Source organism: Anabrus simplex, chromosome 2, assembly GCF_040414725.1.
Source record: "Anabrus simplex isolate iqAnaSimp1 chromosome 2, ASM4041472v1, whole genome shotgun sequence".
NCBI lineage: Eukaryota > Metazoa > Arthropoda > Insecta > Orthoptera > Tettigoniidae > Anabrus > Anabrus simplex.
Genome location: NC_090266.1, coordinates 402,216,429 through 402,242,571, shown reverse-complemented (window position 1 = coordinate 402,242,571; position 26,143 = coordinate 402,216,429).

Sequence of the window (26,143 nt, the reverse complement as noted above, 5' to 3'; positions counted from 1 at the left end):
TTGGACTGGATTTACCTGTAAATTACAAATACGAGTTTAAAAATATATTCCGAAGCAGCACAGGAAAGTTACCTGACGAATGTTAGGTGAAAAACACGATGTACGGGGTTATTCCGCTAGGTTTTCCTCCTGAAATATATTCTGATCCGTTGAATATATATATATATATATATATATATATATATATTTCGATATTCTTGAAATGTTTATGGTCGATAACCTTAGATATTAGGCCCTGTTAAAGAACAAGCATCACCATCATTATGAATTTTCTTAAGGGGATCTTTTCTGTCTCCATCACGTACGTAATTGCCGAAAAACCGGCAGCAACTTGGTTTCTTCAAAGAGGACTGTACTAATTTCATCCAATAGGACAACTAGGAATTGAGTGACAAGTTCACTGATGTACTTATTTTGCAAAACCGACCAGTACTTTTGAAGATATTAAGGGGTTTCTTATGTGTAGGCATTACACGAAAAGTGATGTGCCGCTCTCTGTGGAGCTTCGTGACTCAGGGCTTGATGATGAACACACATACCTCGCCAATATACGGAGTGGAGCCCGAGAAACAACAGTATGATGTACAGTATTTTGAAGTTACGAAACTTTTGTTTCGTTGACGTTGAATCGGAAAGAGACGAGATGACACAGTGAACTGCAATAACTCAAGTGCATTATTGTCCTTCTCATGAGTGAACAGTACACGAAATGATATAAATAATTTCAAAATCCAATAAATGACTTGGTAATTGTCAAGAATGAATGCAAAACTTAACTGAGAACGTTACTGTAGGCTCTTTGGTCCTCTTCGAAGCCAAAATGCAAGATCGATATACATACAAGAGTTATTGGTCGAGATGTAGTTTTATTTTTAAAAGTATTGTTTCGTTCTCCGTTTTTTCACCCACTTCCGTCGCGCAGGGAAATGTGCAATCGCTCAAAATTTCTTGAGGCATGTGTGTTTATCAACAAGGCGTGAGTCACTCAGAAAACCCTCTACATCAGAACTAATGGTGCATCCTTTCTGTCTAATGCCTTCACATTTGAACCCCTTTAACATCTTCAAGTGCTGGTCAGGTTTACAAGAGAAGCACAGTGGCTCGATTCTTAGTGACATTAGCGAAATTAGTATATACCCATTATTTTAAGAAAAAATCTGATACCGGCTTCTTGGTAATTGTGTAGGAGATGGGAATGAATTGGACAACGTTCTATGAGCCCCTTAATACCATTTAACAATCTGAAATCAGAATGTCTATATCCTTAAGGGATCAGAAGATATTTGAGATGGTCCATTTAGCTGAGTAATTCTGTATATAAATGATATGAGTAAAGAACTGGAATTTGAGATGAGGGTTGTTTCGGATGTTGTTATGCTGTATAGAGTAATATATAACTACACAGGGTGAACTTTAAGAAAACCGACAAACTGCAGGGAATGATTCTGACTTCAAATGGAGGAAAACATGTCCTACAAACATCTGTCCGGAAATGGACGGTGTGCGTGCAACGACAACAAATAGTCCCGGCACACAGTACATAGCTGAATCGCATCCACGTCACACCAGATATTCCAAGTGGCTTCCATGGGCTGCAATGCACGTGTTCAGACGTCGTATCATGGATTGCCTCACTCTCTCGCACGTTCCGGCCTCTCGCCGAATAGCGTCACAGGCGACATGAACACGCTGTTATAGTGTCTGCACGTCAGGAGCTGGTTCAGAGTACACAAGGCTTTTCAGATGTACCCAGAGGTAAAAATCCAGGGGGTTTAATTCCGTTGATCTAGGAGGCCATGCAACAGGGTCTCCGCGTTCTTATCCAGCGCCTGGGGAAGATGTTTCTGAGGTGTTGACTAACTGTAATGCGGAAGTGGGGTGGTGCTCCATCATGCAGAAACAACATAACCTGTATTATTTCCAAAGGCACATTCTCAAGAAATCCAGGCAGAGTATTCTGCAGAAAGTCCAGGTACGTTCCTCCGTTGAGGCGTTGTGGAATAATAACTGGTCCAAGTATGTGATCGCCAGGAATCCCTGCCCAAACACTGATGCTGAACCGATGCTGGTGAGACGCTTCAACCATTCCCGATGGATTTCCTGTAGCCCACAGATGAAGATTATGCGGATTGACGATGTCATTTCTGGTAAAGGTTGCTTCATCGGTAAAGAGGACTGACGACAGAAATCCCATAACTGTGATGGCCTGGTGCAAAAACCATCTACAAAATCCTTGCCGTAGAGGGAAATCCTCTGCTGATAATCCTTGCACTCGTTCCAGGTGATAGGGATAATAGCTGTTGTCATGCAGGATACACATAATCGTAGTCTGGCTTACACCATGTTGGCGGGCCACTTGCCTGGAGCTTGTACTAGAGTTCGTCTCAATGTCCTGTAGGACCTGTTCCTCCAGATCTGGTGTACGCACAGTACACAGCCTTCCTACACGTTCGTCTGTCTGAAAGGACCCACGATCACACAAACGCCCAAAAATGACTTGAAACCTTGTGTGATGTGGTGGGTGTCTGTGAGGGTACTTGTTTTGGTATAGCCGTGCTGCCTCTCGACCGTTTCCATTGGCTTGGCCGCACACAAACACCATCTCGGCTTGTTCCCGACACGAATACCGGACCATTCTGCCTCCGACAGTACGCTGCTTCAATCACGCCATCTGCAACAGAAGAAACACACTGCAAGTAGTCAGATAAAATTTCATTCGTCAGTGCCATCTACCGTCGCAACGATGCACTTCAGCACACATGTTCATAGGACATTTTTCCTCCATTTCCAATCAGGAATAAGTCCCTGCAGTTTTTTGGTTTTATTAAACTTCACCCTGCATAAGTTACGGTATTGTGAGCGACAACAAAAAGACCTTTACAATGCTGTGAGATGGACAGAATACAATGGTATGATGGTGAAAGTGATGAGATTCAGGTCTGAGTTTCACCAAGAGGAGAAACCCCTTCAGTTTTAATTACTGTGTTGACGGAATCACTGTAAGTACTTTGGTGCTGGTATGAGGGAAGACCTTATTAACGAAATTGTAAATAAATGTTACAGAGGACTTCATATTTTATGGTTATCATTATATTTAGAGTTTGTAGTAAAGTTGTAAAAGAGAGAGCGTTTTAGTCTGCAGTAAGACCCCACATAGAGAATGTTTCCAGTTTATGGGACCCTTACCAGGATTCACTGATACATAAACTGGTAAAGATCCAGACGGCAGCAGCACGACTTGGTATGGGTGATTTCCGAGGATAGGGTTGCGTTAAGAAAATGTTTCAAACTTTGGGAATGGCGTTATTAGACGAATAATCATGTGTGAACCTCTTAGAGTTAGGACATACTTTGATATGAAGATACAATTTTTATTCAAGGGGACAAATTGGGGCCAATAATCATTTATAAGAGGAGGAATTAATGACTGAAATAATTTACTATGGTAAATGTCCATATTCCTTGAAATGATTTAGGAAAAGCCTAGATGAACAATTAGCGGCAGGGCGGCAGTTCTAAATGCAGATCTATGATGATAATTGATAGTTACAGTTACAAACATGCCCCAACAATGCACTCTACATGTCCAATTACGCTAGGATGATGTCAACAGAGCTTTAAATATGGATTTTTATCTCAACGTTGAAGAAATAAACCACATAAATGACATAAATATTATATAATAATAAAAATATAAATAAAATATAAAAATAATAATAAAAATAAAAATTGATAAATCTGTAGACCAATGACAACGCCATATTTAAGACAGGGCCGATGATCCACAATGGAATAAACCAGTATTAACACAGTACTTTTTAGCACAAATTACAATATTTTGTTATAATCTGTTTTATGAAATTAAATTCTGTCATCAGTAAAATGCTTGCTATTTACGAAATTGTCGTTAAATAAAGCAAGATTGGCGACCACTTCGGTCAAGTCTGTATATGAATAAATAAATAAATAAATAAATAAATAAATAAATAAATAAATAAATAAATAAATAAATAAATAAATAAATAAATAAATAAATAGGTCCCAGGAATTAACCTAGGATGAATCCGTGTGGCTTTTGTCATCACATGGTTCTGGGCAAATGGGAGTGAAATGCGTCGTGGCTTGCCATCTGCAACTATAACATATTGGGTTCAGCAAGAGAACCCAACTTAGCCTCTTGCACTCCAACTCCAACATGTAACCTACAAGAGGTGTCCCTGCTAAACCGAGCAACCCAGTAGAAGGTTGGGTAACCAATCCCAGTGGGAAACTGGGTCGGTGAGCCGATCAGTGCTGGTGGCTTCAAGGCTTACAACCTTGATAGTTAAAAACCCGTTACATTTTAGATAACCACCATTACGACTCTCGTAATATTCGAAACATGGAGACAACGAATATTCAGAAATGTACCCCATGTGATAAACAATCCACTCCCACAAGTCTGAGACAAGCAGGTCATCGGATTCTGGGGAACCTGCACCTTCGTGCTTCCCACTTGTATTTAATTCTGCTAACCGACAACCAAAGAGAAACATCGAGTACTTTGCTAAAGTAAACATTTAATTCCCTACTGAAGGTAGGTTAGCTCAAACAAACCCTTGACGTGCTGGAAAAGTACAAGGTTATGATAGCAGCGCTACAAGAGACTCGGTTTACCGATCAGGATACAACAGAGTCCGGAGTGTACAGAATCTACAAGGGGAAGCCTGGTAAAAGAGTTATCAATACACTTCCACAATTTTGAACTGGGTTTGCGGTACACCACACGATGGTTGACCATATTTTAGATTTCATTTCACCTAACGGAAGGACCTCCTCGTTATCATTCAGGTCTCGTAATAGAGCATACACAATCGTAAATTTCCACTCACCCACGAATGACAAACCGTTCAAACCTGTAAAATGTAGAACAATGCTGGGCCACCTTAGAAGGAACTATAGATAAGATCCCTTCCCACCATTCCATCATACTCATGGGAGACTTCAATGCACAAGTCGGTAAGGAGTGAAATTACCGGAAGATAGTAGGCCATTATCCAGCCCATAAGAGAGGAAACAGAAATAAAGAACGTCTCATTGAACTCTGTGACAAGTACAACTTAGTCCTAAAATCAACAGCCTTCAAACGTCTACATAGAAAGGCCAAAACCCGGAAGAGTCCAAATCCTATGCTCGGTTAATTCCAGTTAGACCATGTTGCTATAGCACGGCAACATCATATGGACATACAGAACGTCAAGGTATTACGAGGAGCCAACAAAGACTCTGATCACTACCGTTCAATTGTCAAGATTAATATGCAACCTTTTAGGAAAACACCAAATCTCCAAAGTAGTCATAAGATACCCGGGTTCAACACTCTGCGACTGCGCGATGAAGATTGTGATTTTCAGGATACCCTCAGGATACCCTCAGGAAGAATACAGAGAAAGAAGGATGATCTGCCTTACAAAAGGCCTTGCTGGATGCCGCTCAAGAAACTATCCCTGCCTTGTCAACCAAAGGAAAACACCCATGGTGGAGTACAAAGTGTGATGAGGTTATAGAAGAAAGGTGTAAAGCCTGGACTAGGTGGAACCAACATAGCATTGAAGCCAATTATGAAGCCTTCCTCATGCAAAGAAAAGCCTCAGCTTACACCATCCGCAATACCAAGAGAAATTAGCTCAGGAGCCTAATTCAACAGGCTGAAAATAATTTTCAGGGAAACAACTCAAGAGACCTGTACAATGGACTTAAGAAACAAACGACCCCGTACACAGCTCCTACCCTCATCCTCCGCGGACCGGATGGAAAACTTCAACTGAACAATAAAGACTGCGCCAAAACTCTTGCAGAGTATTTCCAGAAGCTACTAAACGCGGATCAATCTGAAGAAAAGCTTATTTTCCATGAGCCATCAAACAGGAACCCAGATTCTCAACCACATACGAGAGAAGAAATAATGGACACCATCGGTGGTCTCAAGAACAACAAGGCATCAGGTGAAGACGCCACAGTTGCCGAGATGTGGAAACATGCAGATGGCCAGTCTTTGCAGAGCATCCATCAAATCATAAAGGACATATGGACAACAGAGTCCCTACCCGAAAGATGGACGTCTGCCGTGATTCATCCCCTCCACAAAAAGGGAAGTAAGACAGACCTCAACAATTATAGAGTTATTTCCCTGTTACAAATTGCCTGCAAGAACCTCCCTGTAGCCCTGCTAAGTGGAGTCACCACACAGCTAGACTCACAGTTAGGTGAATACCAAGCTGGTTTCCGTAAGACTAGATCTTGTCCGGAACAGATACACAATCTTAAGAGTGTTCTCAATGACAAAACCCGAGGTGGACATCCCTGGGTGGTGGTCCTAGTGGATTTTGAGAAAGCTTATTACTCTGTAGACAGAGACATCCTTTTCTCCATACTATAGGAACTTGGTATGAATGGGAAGACCCTACGATTAGTTCAAGCCACTCTGAGGAACACGACGTCCAAGGTCAGACTCAGAGGTGAACTATCCAAAAGCTTTCCAGTTAAAACAGGAGTTAGACAGGGTGATGGTCTCTCCTGCATTCTCTTCAACTGTGTCCTGGAAAAGATCATTAGGGAATGGAGAACGATGCCACCACCGGGAGCTGGACTGAAGCTTTGGTACAAGAGAGACAACCTCATTGTCCCGTGCCTAGCCTTTGCCGATGACCTCATTCTACTGGCAAACAATATAGAGGAGGCTACCTACAACTTACAGAGTCTTTATAGTGTAGCGATTAAGACTGGTCTGAAGATCAGCATCCAGAGGACTGGATTTATGACAAATATCAAGGAGGCCCCTTCTACAATTCCTCTCACAGATGCTACCATACGAAAATTACTTGCAGTTAAGTACTTGGGAAAATGGATCTCTGTGAATCAAAGCGAGAACCTAGCCATAGATGCCAGATGTACCAAGTTTGAAAGGGCTTATCACTCGTGTCGTAGTATCTATTCATCTAAGTGCCTCTCCAAGAACCTCAAACTCAGACACTACAACTCGGTCGTCAAACCATCTGTTCTGTATGCTTCCGAGTGCCTTGTAATGGCCAGGAAGGACCCACTCAGAAAGCTGGAGTTAAAAGAGAGGAAGACCCTGAGAAGGATATTAGGACCAATCAGAGAGGAAGGAGGTATTTACAGAATCCGCCATAATGATGAACTGTATGAACACCAGGAGTACATCGTCACGTATATAAGGAAAAGGCGCCTGACATTTTATGGACACTTGTCCCGTCTAGATTCCGAAGGACTCATCAACAGGATATTCACAGTAAAGGGAAGAGCCAAGGCTTCTAAGAACAAATGGATCGCGTCAGTTAAGTCGGATATGGAGCAACTAGGTATCCCACTGGGACAAGCTCATGACCAAATACTGTTCCGTCAAGCCATCCGACACTGTATTTTCCCAACTTCCCTTACAAATAAGAAGATTACAGGAACTAAGTGGACAGAAGAGAGAAAGCTGGCTCATAGTCAGCAAATGAAGGAGTATTGGAAGAAGAAGAAAGCAACAACTTTACCGAAGAGTAGATACGAGCCCCGTGGTCCTCAGTAGGCCTAAACGACAAATAATAAGAAGAATAAGTAGAATAAAATAAATAAATAAATAAAAAATAAATAAATAAATAATAAGCGAATGAATCAATATTCCTTGTTATTTTAATTAATGCTGAATTAAAATTATTCCCATTAAATTCAGTTACAACGTACCGGACAATATTAATGCAGGTAGGACATCTCAGTGCGAGTCAAATGTTACCTGGAAATGATTAGAGCATTCATCTTATTGTCGCATGTCGGTAAGTGGCACGTGATTGAAACGACATAAACAGAACATATTCAAAGATGGATTCAATCAAAACCTTCTCAGGGTGCTTTCTATTTGCAAGAAATATTTTCGCAATTTCACAAACACTTGGCTGAAGTCCATAGTTACCTTCTAATGTTATTTCCGTATATTTTTCAATTCCTTTGCAATTGTGATTATTATTATAAATGTGCTCTGAAAATGTTACGTTATGTTCTAATTAATTGCCACTGTGAACGTGACGGTTGTGTACATATTTGGTACCATAAATACATTCACCACATGATGAAGTTGAACTGAATAGAGGATCACTACTAACAGACACGGGAGTGGAAAGGTATCCAAGTTCCCTTCTTCATTGCATGTAATCCACTTGAAAACTTTAACCACGGAAATATGATTTAAGCACTCAAAGTGGAGAACTTCATTCATTACACTCGGATATGGTGGTAGACGATAACAGTGGAGTGGGTATATTTGTGTCCTCGAAGTTTTCATTTGTGTAGGTGCAATATGAGATGGCTAGGAGTAGTGCAACATTCAGTCGTGTGACTGTATACACAATTAGGTTTCGATTAGAAAGGTAAACGTTCATTAAAATGGAAATATCGTAAATAGAATTCAGAGGGGAAACGTGTCAGGCTGTCACTTGGTCGTGTGTATATAGCAGGGGACAGAGAGAGTGGCATTGGACCCTAATGCTCTACAAGCTAATGCATTCAGTATATAAGAACCGGACTAATTTATCAATTTGGAGAGTTTTAGCCTCGTTAGAAGCCAAAGGACGAGGAAATAGAACGTGTTGATCGTTATAGAATGCATTTTAATTTCATTCTTATTCTTTAGAGCTGCACTGAGATTGGAATGTTTAATTCATCAGCTACTTAATCTCTTCTCGTTATACAAAACATGCTAAGCCCTGCCTTGCCTTGCCATGCCCTGCGTTGCCATCGGTTTCACATTAAAGGAAATTCTGCTAAAGGAATTTCACCATTCGATAATCTTCAAGCTAAGTATCTCGAAAATCTCACCCGGTAAATAAAATAGTTAAATTGTTTAGTGACGGTTAGATGATAACACGTACAAAGATATATATGAAATTAAAACAAAGATGACAGTGCTTCATACTAGAAACATATAAATTTTTGACGAGCGTTATGAATGAACTTTTCGAGGTTATTTTATATCACCATGAAGTAAATCCTGAAATGGTATTTAACACGGCAACTGAAGCCAACAACCCTTCCGTTGTGAAATCATGTATATTTCCAGCAAATACTACTACGAATTTTGACCAACAACCAGTTTTAATCACTGCAAAAAATGAAGCTGATCTGTTTCAAAGCTGGAAGGTCTTTAACCTGAAGGGGATTTAGGAATTAATGATAAGACAGGATATTCCATGAAAGTAATACTTAAACTTGGGCTTTTAGATCGATTACCGGTAGCATATTATTTCATTTCAAATTACCTTAGCCAAATACAGTATTAACAGCAGTCAATAATACCAACACTCATTGAAGGAAATAAATTTAAAGGCGGTCGTGTAGAAGTGTGTACGAGTGAAGCTCTGTAAATTGGACAAAGTAAGGCGACACCAAGGAGGGTGTAACCGTAAGTACAGTAAATTTGTGTAAATTAAGGAAAGTGTGACCAGTGTAAAGTGTAATTTCTGGGGAGTACGTGGGTAAACGCTCTGTGGACATTTATAAAGAACTACATGGAGACCCATCCTCTAACATGGCCCCATGCAAGATCTGTGAAGACTCGATCACAGGAGATCAGAAGGTGAATTGTGGTAAGTGTGTAACTATGTACCATGGCAAGTGTGTAAAACTCAATGAAAGTGAGAGTGATCCAATTGTGAAATGTAAAAGTATAACATGTAGTTGTGAGGACTGTAACAAAGGAGAAACGAAAACAGGAGAGGGTGATAAACCTTCTAAAGTTACAATGGAGGACATCTGTAAGTAACAGAAAGAACTGAGAAGTGAGCAAAAATACCTTGAGTACTCCCTGGAGGTTTGTCACTGCAAACACAGAGTGCGTTGAATTACGAAAATAGATCGCTGGTGGACTTGCTACAGGTAATTGACATTCTTAAAGTGGGAAAAACAAACTGAAACTGGAAATGGATGACTTAAAGGGACGAGTGGAGGACATAGAGCAGTAGGCCCCTACTCCAGACTGAATTCCGTACGGAGGAGTTCCAGAAACACGAGTGAAAGCACAGAGAAGGTGGTCGGTAAAGTTATTGCTGCCACTGCGGTAAAAATCGATTCATCAATGATCGACATATGTCACAAACTTCCCTTTAGAATATCTGCCGGACCGGGTACTTTAACACCATCTCGTGGCAGCATAATTATGTTCGTGCGGAGAGAGCGTAAGGAGAAACTGATGGATGCCAGAGGTAAACGAGGGAAGACAATAACAACCCTCCACCTTGGGTGGACAACAAGCCAGCCGGTATTCATCAATGAATGTCTTTACCCTTCCAGGAAGAAGCTTTCTGGACAGGTAAGAGCAAGGAAATGCGGCCAATTACCAGTTCTGATGGGTGCGGAATGGTAAGATATTTGTTAGAAGGATGTCAGGCGATCCGGTCTTACAGATTAAACGTGCAGAAGACATTGAAGAGATAAAGTAATATGCCAAAACAAAAAATGAATAATAGTATAGATCGGTATAGTAGTAAAGAAGTGGTAACTCATAGTTATCAGACTGTGAGACGGGTTAGAATAAAGAATCAAGAACTATTTTTAGCTGCCTCTGGAAGTAACCATACGATAATCTGTATAACCGAAAGTAGACTCACTAAGCCTATATAGGATAATGAAATAGTCCCTAGTAATTACTGTGCGTTTAGAGTAGATAGAAAACATAAAGTAACAGGTAAACGGAGGGGAGGTGGGGTGGTTATAGCCGTTGATAAAATGTTTAAAACTCATCAGATTATTTCTTACTCTCGTGAATTCGAATTTGCAATGGTTAAAGTTCAGTTTAAATGTAGGTCATATTTTATAGAAGCTCTCTGCACAGGTAGGGCAAAGGAGAAAGCGGCCAATTACCAGTTCTTGTATTTTCCAGCAAATTCTAACCTCGATCAATACTGTGAATTTCTGAAATAGTTGAAGCAGGAAAAATCCAGGTAATTCAATTCCTATTTTTATTGTATTGGAATTCAATTTGAGGGAAAAAAGTCAGGATGCTGATACAAGTAAAGCAAGAACGGCAGCAATGCAGCTTCAAAATTTAGTAAATCTCATGAATATAACGTCTATAAATACTATCACGAATACATTTAGATACTGTTTAGATTTTGATCTGGCCTCTATAGCAGAGCAAATTCACATTGAGCGACATGACCAGCTTTTGTTACCTGAAGATGACTATCATCCTGCACTGATTCTCTCAATAGAAGTTAATCTTCGAAAATTTAGTACATTGAACAGTAGATTTAGGCATCATAATTATAATAGAGCTAATGTTCAATTACTCTTTAAATTACTAATCACTTGTGAATGTTCAGAATTGAATGACACTGAGGACGTTAACAGAGCTTTATATTGCTTCAATAATAAATTCTATGAGATTCTCAATTATTGCGTTCCTCTGATTAAGTATAGGAAAATAACTTATCAAATATGGTGTAATAAAGAAGTAATACAACAAATTCGAAATATTGAGTATCATAGGAAAAGAAGACATCGTAGTGAATATAGTATGACAGTGTTCAAAACAAAGCAATCCCTAAAAAATGAAAATCAAAATAGCGTATAAAGAATATATTCAAGGTATACAAAGTAGTATAGGCCTAGCTAAGGCAGTAATAGTAAAACAATTTGGCACCTTTTAAGGCAAAAGAGGACCAATAATCAAGAATATCACAGATATGTACCGAATTATAGCACCTTATCTTCCAAGGCAGAAATTGCCGATGGTTTGGCCTCTTACTTCAAAAGTGCATATACAAAGTGACACCGAAAATAATGAGCAGTATATTGTAGAGGAACTGCAACATAAGGAACTTGACATACTGAACATTTCAGTTCTGTCTGTTGATGATGTTAAACGTGCTATAAAACGATTACGATCTAAAAGGAGTGCTGGTCCAGATAATATACCCTAATACGTAGTGAAAGGATGTGGAGCCGCTCTTGCGTGTACACTTTATATAATTATTCACAAATCTTTTCAATTTTTTTCTTATTTGTGCAGGATAGCGAGAGTGTGTCCAAATCTCAAAGACATTGAAGGATATTGAAAACATATAATTACAGACCAATATCAATACAATCATTTCTATGCAAAGAGTTTGAGGATATACTTTACTGCAATATCTGTCGACATGTTGAGAAAGTCATCATGGAGCTATACGTACAACACGGCTTTATACAAGAGAGATCAAGATATATGAAATTATCGACCAGTTCTAGCTTTGTATCATCAATCTGATATTCAGTTCTGTTGAATTTCTTACCTACTGACATCAATTTTGTCTTCGAAAGGCTAATTTTCAACCCATACTCATTGCACCTATTTTCAAGTTCCAAGATATTAGACTGCAGGCTTTCGGCACAATCTGCCATTAAGTCCAAGTCGTCATCATAGGCCAGACTGCTTACTAGATTTCCACCTCCCTGCCATTTTATACCTTTCAGCAGATGATCCATGTAAACAACGAACAGCAAAGGTGAAAGATTACAGCCTTGTCTAACCCCTGTAAGTACCCTGAACCAAGAACTCATTCTACCATCAATTCTCACCGAAGCTCAATTGTCAACATAAATGCCTTTGATTGATTTTAATAACCTACCTTTAATTCCACAGTCCCCCAGTTTAGCGAACATCTTTTTCTTCAGTACCCTGTCATATGCTTTCTCTAGATCTACGAAACATAAACACAACTGCCTATTCCTCTCGTAGCATTTTTCAATTACCTGGCGCATACTAAAAATCTGATCCTGACAGCTTCTCTGTGGTCTGAAACCACACTGGTTTCCATCCAACTTCCTCTCAACGACTGATCGCACCCTCCCTTCCAAGATATCAGTGAATACTTTGCCTGGTATACTAATCAATGAGATCCTAGATAGTTGTAGCAATCGTTCCTGTTCCTGTTTCTTATATATAGATGCAAATACTGTTTTTGTCCAGTCTGAAGGTACCTTACCAACACTCCATGTTAATCTTACTACCGTAATCTATGAAGCCATTTCATCCCTGCCTTCCCACTATACTTCACCATGTCAGCTCTAATTTCATCTATTCCTGCTGCTTTATGAAAATAGATTTTATTTACCATCCTTTCCACTTCCTCAAGCTTAATTTCACCAACACCATCTTCCTCCACCCCATGAGCTTGGCTGTTCGCAACACCACCTAGATGATTTACTTTTACATTGAGAAGATGTTCAAAATATTCCCTCCACCTCTCCTGTGATTCCCTGGGATCTAATATGAGTTCACCTACATTACTCAAAACACTGTTCATTTCCTTTTTCCCTCCCTTCCTAAGATTCTTTGTTACTGTCCAGAAAGGTTTCCCTGCTGATTGACCTAGCCTTTGCAGGTTATTACCAAAATCTTCCCAAGAATTTTTTTTGGATTCAACAACTATATGTTTCGCTCTGTTTCTTTCATCTGCGTACAAATCCCTGTCTGCCTCGGCCCTTGAATGGAGGCATTTCTGATAAGCCTTCTTTTTACGTTTCCAAGCTGCCCTCACTTCATCATTCCACCAAGATGTTCGACTTTTCCCTTCTTTAAACGCAGTTGTTCCTAGGCACTCCCTTGCTGTTTCTACTACAGCATCCCTCTATGCCACTTATTCACTTTCTATATCCTGAACCTGCTTACTGTCTACTGTTAGAAACTTCTCGCTAACCATATCCATGTACTTCTGTCTAATTTCCTCATCCTGGAGATTTTCTACCCTTATTCGTTTGCAGACAGATTTTACTTTCTCTACCCTAGGCCGAGAGGTACTTAGTTCACTACAGATAACTTTCCCCGGAAAACTCGTACATTCCTAACAGATTTCCTGAATTCGAAGTCAGTTAAGATATAGTCTATTATGGATTTGGTACCCCTAGACTCCCATGTGTAGCGGTGAATAGCCTAATGCTTGAAGAATGTATTCGTAACTGCTAAACCCATACTAGCACAGAAGTACAGCAAACGCTTCCCATTCCCATTAGCTTCCATATCTTCCCCATATTTACCAATCACCCTTTCGTATCCTTCAGTTCTATTCTCAACTCTCGCAATGAAATCGCCCATTGGCACTATTCTATCCTTGCTGTTGTCCCTGACCACGATGTCACTCAATGCTTCATAAAACTTATCAACTTCATCCTCATCTGCACCCTCACATGGTGAATACACGGAGACAATTCTAGTCCTAATTCCTCCAACTGACAAATCTACCCTCATCATTCGCTTGTTTACGTGACTAACAGAAGCTATGTTGCGTGCAATGTTATTCCTGTTAATGAGCCCTACCCCAGACTCTGCCCTTCCCTTTCTAACACCCGTCAAGTACACTTTATAATCTCCTATCTCCTCCTCGTTATCTTCCCTTACCCGAATATCTCTTACTCCTAGCACATCCAGATGCATCCTCTTTGCTGACTCAGCCAGTTCTACCTTCTGTCTTACATAAGTCCTATTAATATTGAAACCTCCCAATCGAATTCCATTTCGTTCGTCATGTTGTTTCCAAGGAGTCCCTCACCTGTCAAACGGGAGTGGGACTCCGTTACTCCCATAGGTCTGAGGCTTGCTTAAAATGTTCTGAGCTTGGAAAATTCATGAAGCAAGATGCTACCCTACCTGCACATAATCCAAGTGAGGTTATCTCCTCTAACGAGTTATGGACCACCGGAGAATTGTACAGTCCTAGCCGCCTGAGCACAAGGAGGGCCATGACTCGGAATGTGTCCGAGATGCCCACTCCCATTCCATAGCGACTGGTATCCCGACTCTCAGGACCACTTACTAGGCCACTCAGCCGGTGCCCATGGTTCACGAACTAGGACGTGACTACAGTAACCCACAACATAAACCATACTCACATAGAGGGATGACATAAATTAAATAGAGTAGCATACTTGTGTACCATGAATAATTATGTCCTTAGATTAATTTAGAGTAATAATGTAAAATTTAGGAAAATTAAAATAATAAGTTGAAACGCACACTTTTTTGGCAATTTGCTTTACGTCGCACCGACAAAGACAGGTCTTATTGCGACGATGGGACAGGAATGGCCTAGGAATGGGAGGGAGGTGACCATGGCCAGAATTAAGGTATTAATTAAGGTTCTTACCTGGTCTGAAATTTGGAAGCCACGGAAAACCATCTTCAGGGCTGCCGACAGTGGGGTTCGCACCCACTATCTCCCGGATGTGAGCTCACAATTGCGCACTCCTAACCGCACGGCCAACTCGCCCGGTATGAAATGGCGTATGGCTCGCCTGATGCAGGTCTTTTGATTTTACTCCCGTAGGCCACCTGCGCGTCATGATGAGGATTGAATGATGATGGAGACGACACATACACCCAGACCCCGTGCCAGAGAAATTAACCAATTACGGTTAAAATTGCCGACCCTGCCCGGAATCGAACCCGGGCCCCTCTGACCAAAGGCCAGCACGCTAACCATGTAGCCATAGAGCAACTCACCCGGTGAAACACACACTACCACGGTCCATTGTTCATAAGTATAGTACTGGGTTTCATACTTTAATTTTAATTTTAAATTGTTTATAAACTTATGGTAATGTTCTGTAAGTGGGTAGAAATGCCTTTGATAAATGAATCAAATAAGTAAATAAAATGAAATTGTATAACTAAAATTGTGCAAGTAAATAACGGGAAACCAAAATGAATGTTGTAGTACAAGGGAGGTAAAATATGAACAGGACAGAAATGATAATATTCAGGAAGTGAAACATGTATATTAGGTGTTATGCTTTGTGGTATTACGTTTATCTTGAAGCTTATCACAGCTTCAAGCAATGTAAGACGCAAGGGTAATCCACAGGTGAGTTTCGTTCTTAGGTTCTATAGTTAGCATAAGCGACAATAACTACTTCAACGCGGCACGATTTAAAAAATGGAATGCGTTGGATGCAAGAGAAATGTATATCTTTATATGCTGGGAAGGGACTTTACCAAACTTCACCTGATAGAGCCGCGGGGGTTTGTCGAGTGGCAATTTTTCGGTGATATGTTACATGTTAGGTGGCATATCGGGAGAACGCATAAGCCAAAGAAAGTGAAACATTATAACCATTCATGAAATGAAGGACATCGTCTTCCACATAAGTTTTCACACTGTGCCACAGATAGATAACCCCGGCCGGGTCTTGTAGCTAATGCCAGTAATTTACCAGTGGCTACTTGGCGTATAGAGGTTGTGTACTAGATGCAGGGGTCTTATCGCCAGATACTGGACCGGTAAGACAAGGGATAATGCAGAACTCGCCTACCAGACACAGAATCTACCATCAAGTTGGTGGAGACAAAAGTAAAATTCATCTGAATACACAAAATCGTATTATTCATCCTTCAATCTGCATTTGTCTCTAGTGTACCGTACCCAGGGGTAAATACCCTCTAGGACGATGCCTCCATTCCTGTATGAACATCCGACTAACTCAGGGTTGGGCAGAGAGTGGGTTGGTTGTCGATTGGGTCAGGATAAAAGTCGAAGTTCTACACTAAAATAGCAATCAATGACAGGAAATGGAGGTATAACACGAATGAGAAACAATAATAGGGGGTAAGATGGATTTATTAATAAATATCCCCGATCAAATCACATGAAAATAATTGAATCAAGAAAAATAATAATTTATAAAAAAATGAACTCAAAGTATTGAAATAAGTCGAAATTAGAAACGTTAATTGAATGATTATACAAATTTGACATTAAAAACAAGTTCAACAAAGAACTTTTATATAAATCAAGACTGAATTTCTTCTTATAGTCCAATGTTTATGTTGTATGGCAACAAGTGAACGCAAACACTGCCATGTGGTATTTCCGTATGGAGTTTCACACTATCGCATCCCAACGATACGGTTTCAAAGTTAAGTTAATCCCGAGAGTCGTCGAAATTGCAATTAAATAAAAGTTACATTATACAGAAAAGTTACGACGAAAAGAAAAATAATTATGACGCAATGGACGCTATGTAATTTATGCAAAATACTAGGGGCAAATCCTACACTATATTTACAACAATTCAAATAATCAAACTAAACATATATATACATCGGATATCGAGTAAAGTCTTAAATGCTACACTGATTCTAATGTGAATCCCGGTTCACTGCAAAAGATCTAGACAGAACTAGATAAACCAACAATATTTCAGCACTCGGGCTGTTCCCTTTAAAAACAACGAGACAAGGTATACAATCACAAAATAATAATGTAAAACATCATCCTGTAAGGAAAATAACATAAAAATAATCCTTGATATCATGAAGAAAGCAATGAGCAACATTGCCTCCTTCTGCTGCGTTTAAGCGCTCAACAGCGCGGTCATCCGTCATGTACTTCCGGGTAGATTACGGGCTGTAAAGAAATATTGAACTCCACTATGCTAAAAATTGGATTTTGTCTCCCGAGGCCGCCACAAGGAAATACTGTCTCCTTCGCACATACAGATAAACACAGGCCAGGAATCAGCTTGCCATGCGATAACGCCTTTCATCAACTACACGGAAACTCACGTATATTCATTCCTTCTTAGCTTGCTTGGGCCATTTAACAACATCAGACTCAATAGTCTGGAATTAACACTGTCCATTCTGATCACAATATACACTCAGAAGACACTAGGCAGGCACACACATCTGCACAATACTCTTTATCTTGTCAGGCATACAACCAGCCTGCACCAATACATTATAATTCAGCAGGCAATTTCTATCTCATTATTCCTCATGAATCCCACTGGCCTTTCCACATAATGAGACGCAGTTCGAGTCCTTGGCAGACCATCAGGCAAACAGAATCCAACTTAACTTCAAAGATCTTATTTTGACAACGACGTTCTGCAGCTCCTTCTGGCAGCTTCTGTAAAACCATGCATCATGCAAAATAGCTATACCTGTCTCTCTGAATAACCGAAATAAAATGAATTGATACGTGTTTGACGTAATATAAAAATGAACCTGTCAATCTAGCCCTTCTAGCATATATATAAGGAAAACTCGGAATATCCTACTCTAAGTAATATACACAAATAAACAACAACTAATCCTATCAATCCCTCATTTTCCCAAACATCTAATCATAAAGCAAAATGAAAATAAAATAAACATGCATTATTCTCGTATCCGAATCCATCATAGTAACAAAATTAAACAAACACATGCCGTCAGGCTTACTTTACATGAAAATAAAAATTCTATCTACACTGCCCTAGTACCTTAACATAACTTACATATCATGCCATAAATAATACATGCGCCTTACTGTATTTACACGACTCTCGGGAAACCAGGATAGCAGCTTACATCCCCACTGATTTAGGTATCTACTCCATGTTAATCACATCATTAACATGTGCGAATGCACTTCCTTCATCTGCAGGCGTATCCATCATCTTGCTGGAAAATAATTCACTGGAACACAGAAGACTATAGTTGATAATCTCTTCGCTGCTTAATGCTGCGAGCCGAAATACCCTTTCTTTTTATCAGATCAGCTAAACACACTGATTCACATATATATTACACACTTCACTTAAAGGGTAAAAATACAGTTTAAAAAGCAGCACACGGTTCGGTACGAAAGTTCCACGCGAATACGCGCCCGTCGCGGAATAGTTAAACAATAGCACGTTTCCACTACACTTGTTACTCAGCGGTCACTACACCGTCTTTATCAATTGAAAGTAAACTCTGCCAAAATTATACTATTTCATTTACTCAAGTACAGTGAATTATTGCGACTGCACAATTTAAAGTATCAATGAGAACCAGTTACTATTACTGGAATAACACCACGTTAATCACGATCACCAGTCACAGAGTTAATGCATCCGCACTGTTCAAATCTTTACCACAGAGATACAGAGTTGGTGCATCCGCACTGTCCAAATTTTTACTACGGAATGACGCTCTGCAGAGCTAGGGTTACTGAGGAGGCTTCGGTGACGCCAATAATGCTGGGGTTCCCAGGTGTCTGAACCAACCACCAATCAGAGAGTTCGTCATATATGATGACACAATACTTATTGTGATATATTTACAAAACACAGCTCAAACACTAGCAAATCTCTTCCACCAATTTTTATAATACATCTCCAAATATAACTGACTTCAGAAACTGTGGAAAACCGATTTCCTACAGAAACTGACATTATCCACAGAGCACGTTGGTCATCCTGGAATTAAGATTTGGCGCGGTGTAGCTTCCAGGTTTGCCAAATCCCTAAGTTCCCATTGGCTGAAATATCTCACTTGGTCAGCATCTAATACACGTGTCGATCCTTGCCAACGCTTGGGTACGCTATCCTTTCTCACGGTCATACGGAAATATGAAGCAATATCCAGCGACTTACTGTCTTGCTCAACACCCGGTATCAACTATCTTAGGATACAATGCTTTAACATGTTAGACTGTAACTTTAATGAATAAATTTCGCATATTGGGTCAAATAATATTCCAATTATTATTATGGGCCGGCAGGATACGGCTCACTAGCACAGCCTAATTCTTTAATGAGTGTTTGTAATGTAGTTCGAAATTCCACATTGTTCTTTCGTAAAGTGATGGGACCGTTGGGATCCATGGCATTGGCGAGTCCATATTCCATCCATCAAATCCACATTAACATTACTGTTGCCACATACTGTCCAATAACAGAAAAAATGCCTCAGTATGTTCACCTCCAGTCTAAATATGTGAAAATTCAGCGGCGTCCGAAGTGGACAATCAGGTTGTATGGCTGTCGTATACTTCAAGGGCTCCAACTATGACCGCATGTGCAAGGAATGGACAAGCAAATTCGTATCAGTGACTATCAGTTGACCCCTTCGGTAATATCTCCCTTTTAGGTGACGAAATGTACTGCACCCTTACTTACCACTATCATTCTATGGTCCATGTACACTGTACACGTCGTGTTTAATGGATGTGTCCTACCACACAGCATAATTCGGGTGAACAAAACTGTATGCAACACATAGCCTATATACATGCCTACTTAATGCAACCGTTAATTAAGGTTGAGCTACAGTCGGAGAACACTGAGAAACCTCAGGTGTGCTCAGTTCGTAAATAGGACGCACATATGAAATATCCAAGGATGTGGCATGCATAGGAAATATGAACTTAAATTGTGGCATATAATAAGGAAAATACGGAATAAAATTAATATATGGCATGGTTTATTAACAACAAAGATATACACAAATTGTCATCCTTCTGAACTGTGATAATGAAAATGATCGTTAATAAATTAAAAATGTATCTCTTGATGTACAAACGAAATAATCAAATGGGGTGGTACATGATTTCACGCCCTATCTTGCCCTAGCAAATCTTAATTACACATTAATGTTAATAATTTTGATCAGGTAAACAGATTTCATTTGATTTACTGAAAGTTCTGGATTCAGACGATCCGCTCTGAAATTACAGAAAGAGAAAAAATTGGATTACCTTTTGTTCAATAATCACATTAAGTTTCCACTTATCTATCCAAAAATTTATATTTCTTTTACAACTACATAATTTAATGCTTTCATTTCTGTTTAAAACTGAGTCGGCACAATGAAATAATAATCTGTTCAATTACCAGTCGCTTACTGGATTAACAAAATTAAATAAATAAATTACAAAAGTCTGGAAACGTAATATACATTTGAAATGGTCCGCCTAACTCAAAGTTCATCTTCTGGAATGCCATATCACAAATCCTGAATGCGAATAACGAAGAAATTAACATTGTCCACATTGTATAACAACATCTGAGACAAAAGGAAAATCAACTCCAAAATACCATAACCATATAATAATACTAGAATACACTACTATTTACACCCTATTTTACACTATCTACATATGTGGCTACACAAAGATGATTATATTGTCGGAATATCGTTGAATAGTTTGATCATATTGTCGAAGTATCATTGAATAATTTTAGAATAGCTGAAGGTACCGTGAAATTTCAAGAGTTCAATCAGATGACCTGGATGAAAGTCCTCGAACATTCTGGAAAATCTCGAGTTCGGGCAAAGTCTCGAATAGTGTTCAAGAACCATCGTGAGTTATCCTGAACATTATAGTTATGAACTGTAGAGAACTCGGGATAGAAATAATTAAGCTTACTTCTTAGAAGACGTACTCAAATTCAAACAGACGTAGGTTCATTATCGTAAATCACGCAACTATCTACCATAATCCACTACCAAACTATCACTTTCCTCAAGAATCCTTTTCAATAATCATGGCATGATTCTATTCTCGAAGAACTACTTCAATTATGCATTATAATATGATTCCTCTCGAAGACTAAATTATTACATTAATAGTAGTGAAATCTCTAATAACGACTCATACATTTGTGATTCACCCCAGGATATCACGAATTCATTCTAACATCATCACGCAACAAGTCCTACGCGTATATAATTCTCGAAGATTCAATCCACCTACCGGTTCTCATATCTCGATTTAACTATCTCTGTTCCGCACTTACATACACGGTTTCTGATTCAAAATGACGGAATCATTTTTTTAGACTTAAGTTCCAATATTACACGATTATACTCCCAATAGATACCATATACGATTATGTCTCGCCTCTGTACGACGACTGTACATCCAGAAACATCTAATATACATACACGAATGCTCTAACATTAATCTCCACCAATCGTGGCTATAATAAATTTATAAGATACACCCTGAGAATTATCACTGCCTGATACACCTACAGTACTATAATTCATGTCATGTACGCCGTTCCAATATCACATGATTATCTAACAGGAATAAATATGTGAAGATCTTCCACTGACATTATAATATGGCAAAGTACTACGACTACATAACTAAAACATACTGCCAGACCATTTACCTACTACAGCTACGTAACTACTCTTCTACCAAACAGATTATTTTATACAATTGCGTCGACTTTGCTTTGTGATGTCTTTGTGATGATAATGCATGACTCTTTCGAACTAAGTTAGATCTCTCTGACTGAAGTATATTTGAAACGTACCTATGAATATTAAATTTTAAATATCACTTATGTGAAATTTTGTTTGTTTGTAAATGCATTGTATGAAAACACTCCACTGGCTGAAATAAAATAAGTCTGGTAAATACTGTGCCATTTTGATACTAACGTACACAGTAATTATATTTGTATCTAACCTTATACCGAGTAACTAATCATCGCAAGAAAGACCAGCACCTGCCTTATTCAAGCATACACTTGGTCCTCAGACCACTTCAATTGCAACATTAAAATCAATCCGGATCCCAGGAAAAAAATAATAATTGAAGACCCCTGGTTTAGCCTATATCAAGGGAAGTACTGACAAGAAATTTAAATTATATTGTTATATCAAACTATATTTCAATTCTTTTGAACCCCTTTTCAGTGTTTATTAATCACTAATGAAAAGCTATGCATTTTTCTAAGAACAGGGCCTATTTCAAGGAAAGGGGATTTTTGTAGCAAAATTAAATTCAAGTTATTGGTTTTTTATGCAGTTGTAATATTACACTATTGTGTTAACTAAGAAGGAATGTAGTCAAACAAGCTAATTTAAACAAAAGCCAATGCTTTACTTGTTATTTTTGGTAAAATGTAGAAATTAAACTACAAAACGTGCGACATTTTACATCATCCCCACTACAATGTGTACAATAAAGGATGCCCTATCCTAGGCTTAAGGTCTCCAAGTTGAGCTGTTGGCTCAGTACTACAAGGGAGAATGAAATAAAATAGATAAAAAAGAAATATTTGCAAGACTCAGTCCACATGCTGTTTATGAACTACGAGGAAGGTATCAACTAGTGCTTACCCGTCATCCACTACTACAAGAGACTTCAACCTGAATCTACCACCATCTCCGTCTCCACCTACATCACGCAGTTCTTCGTCCAAGTCAGCAGCAATCTACTTCGAAGTGGAATGGGCGGGAAAAGCTGGGCGACGAGCAAGGGCTGAGGACCACTGTCCAGACGGGGATCGTAAGAAGAAATGCTAGGACCAGTTACCTCCAGCCACGACTGGTTTACCTTACACTTCAACTAGTTAAGTTATGGAAGGAAAATGATCTCGACAAGCATCTCTGGGAAATGAGCCACTGAAGGGCACAAACACAGCTGCTTTTCGGCTATCCAGCCCGCCTGCTCTTCCAGTTCCGTACATACAGTACACTTCAACTTGCAATGCTTCGTCCAAGCAGCCTTGAACACGGCCATTTCACCTAACATCAGGTGACGCAGCTTCGTCACCTCGTCAGCTCACGCCACTTTACAAGCAGACATTTTTCCTCATCAAGCTAACAAATATAGACGCGTCCCAGGGTAATAATAAGTCCATTTACCAACTCATAGCATGATTCAACCCCAGTCATCACGACTACCAACTGGAAATTCAGAAAATAAGGGATGAATTCGACCTGAAATCCAACAGGCCGTTTTGTAACCATTACGCGACTAATATCGGAGCTCATCAGCTTGCTCCCCGTACCCGAGTAACCAATGATACTTAATTTTTGCTATTCGCTTTACGTCGTACCGACACAGATAGTTCTGACGGCGATGATGGAATAGGAAAGGGCTAGGACTGGGAAGGAAACGGCCGAGTCCTTAATTAAGATACAGCCCCACCATTTGCCTAATGTAAAAATGGGAAACTACGGAAAACCATTTTCAGGGCTGCCGGTAGTGGGGTCCGAACTCACTATCTCCCGGATACAACCTCATAGATGCGCGCCCCTAACCGCACGGTAAACAATGATGCAAGCCAGGGTCCAGCAAGATGACCGCAGCCACCCTCCCCGCTAGTGCCCATCCTGTTGGTGGGAGCTTGCGGAGTGAACAGGGATTATTCAGACGACAAGGTGGCCGCCCAATTACAAATGAAAGGGTACAAAAGGCGCCATCGTATACTCTTAACGTCAAAGGGTGGAGCCTTCTAAATATTCTCCTCCCAAGAAGATGCGCTGTGACCGATGCCAGCGTTTTGAACGTCCACATGCGGTGGCTTGTATCTAGCCTGATGTATGCACGATTTGTACTTATCAGGAACATACCTGTAATGCATGCCCGAATAAGTCCAGTCATGAATGTCTTTATTGTAAGTAGAACCATCCAAACTTTGTTTGTAAATGTGAATCTAATCCCTCTCAGAAACCCAATAAACCTGAAACCGCGATCCCAGTCGAATCTCAAGATCTCTCCACCCATGCACTCTCCTCATTCCTTCATCCTCGAATTCTGAAAAGATCATTTGTCTTCTAACTTTGGTATTGCAGAACTTATCCTTTTTAAGATCCATATAGCTGGTGGAGTGGTCCTCATGTAAATATTGTATACACGGGGAATAACACTAAGTCGGTTTTTTCCCTTAAGTGCAATAAATTTCAGGAGTTGAAAAAGTTAAAATCTATTACGTCAGCATAACATCTGTTAACGCCCAGCAACAGCTTCTGGAAATTTTCCTTTCCCGGTATACTCCGGACATTTTTGTCCTGAATGAGACTTTTCTGACAGCTAAATAAATCTACATTATCGTTCATGTGATTGATTCAGTGGCAACATCACCAATCGGGATCATAGTGTTAAAGAATATCTTGCCTTAGAAAGTTTCACTGCGTATAAATAAATAACCTTTGCAACCTCTTGCCTACCTTCCAACAAACCAGTACCATTAGATTTCGTTACATGCAGAGATTCTGAATACTTCGATTATACTCTCCTCGCAGATGATAATGTATATTTCCACATTCAAACTGAAGCATTTTAGTTCAATAATTTATCTGCACATCTCCGGGACGTACACTTCCACTTCTTTTTCCATACCCTACTCTTACATAATACCACCCCTGATATCCTGATCCTTTACCCTTCGTCAGCTATTTCTCCCACCCTCCAAAGGCTCCTTTCAATAAAAGATAATCATAAACCGCACTAATCACCCTTCCAAGAATCCTTCCTCATAAAAGAAAACTATCCCCTTATTACAGAAGTACGATCATAGAATTACTCCACAACTCAACCCCCGACCCCCACCCCACATCAATACCTACACTCCTTTCCCTAATTACTAAAATAGAGCGAACTGTCATCACTGCTGAGAACCTTCACAAACCCCGCCGTTCGAACCACCTGTCTAAATACCCTATCCCCTTAAAGCCTTAGGATTACGACCTGTATACCCACACAAAAGCCCTTACCATACTACAACACCGACGAACTTTACGTAATGCCCATTCATATAAGAAAGGATTCAAATGGAACTTGTTGGCAGACAAATGCAATGAGCTCGCTGATCACCACAAGTCGAAATAATAAAACCCACTCTACTCCCTCAAACACCCATTCACTAATAACATTGAATATTATTACCATTATCATTATTATTGTTATAAAAGTAATTACGATAATAATAGTTATAATATGTACATTTACGCTCACACTAGGAGGAACTGCACGAAAGTGAAATACAGTCCTCCTGTGACATTAATTTAGTTGGGAATGTCTTCCCACCGTTCTCTAAATTGTCATGGAAACCACATAATGTGTGCTGATTGTTTTCCAATCTGAACCGCTCTGTGAGTACTAACACTGATTCCATTTCATATTATATATTGGAATCCCTTGGAATCGAGTCAGAGTATAAAATATACATGTCCGACAAAAGTTGAGTGTACAAAAATCTGTTAATTTTGTCATTCGAATCTCTATTCTTTGCATTTCGGTGTTTTGTTGTAGGACGCCTAAATTCAAAGTTCTCTGTAATGGTGCTTAGAAATTGCAACATGTTAATTCTTAGTAATCTTTTTTTTAATCTTCAAAGCAATCCTTTTAATTTCCACTTCTGTTTCCGCTTGCAGGGCTATCTTTGAGTGGTCTCTTATATGCCATTATTTTTCAGAATCTTTGACAAGGATAGTCCTATGAATAAGTTCTTTTGCTCGAATTATACTGCACTGCTTGTGTTGAAGTTGCAACGGAAGATTTGCTAATTTTGCGAGCAATTCACAAAACAAAGCTAAATTTCCAAGACATTCAATTGACTCAAGCCTATTCAGCGA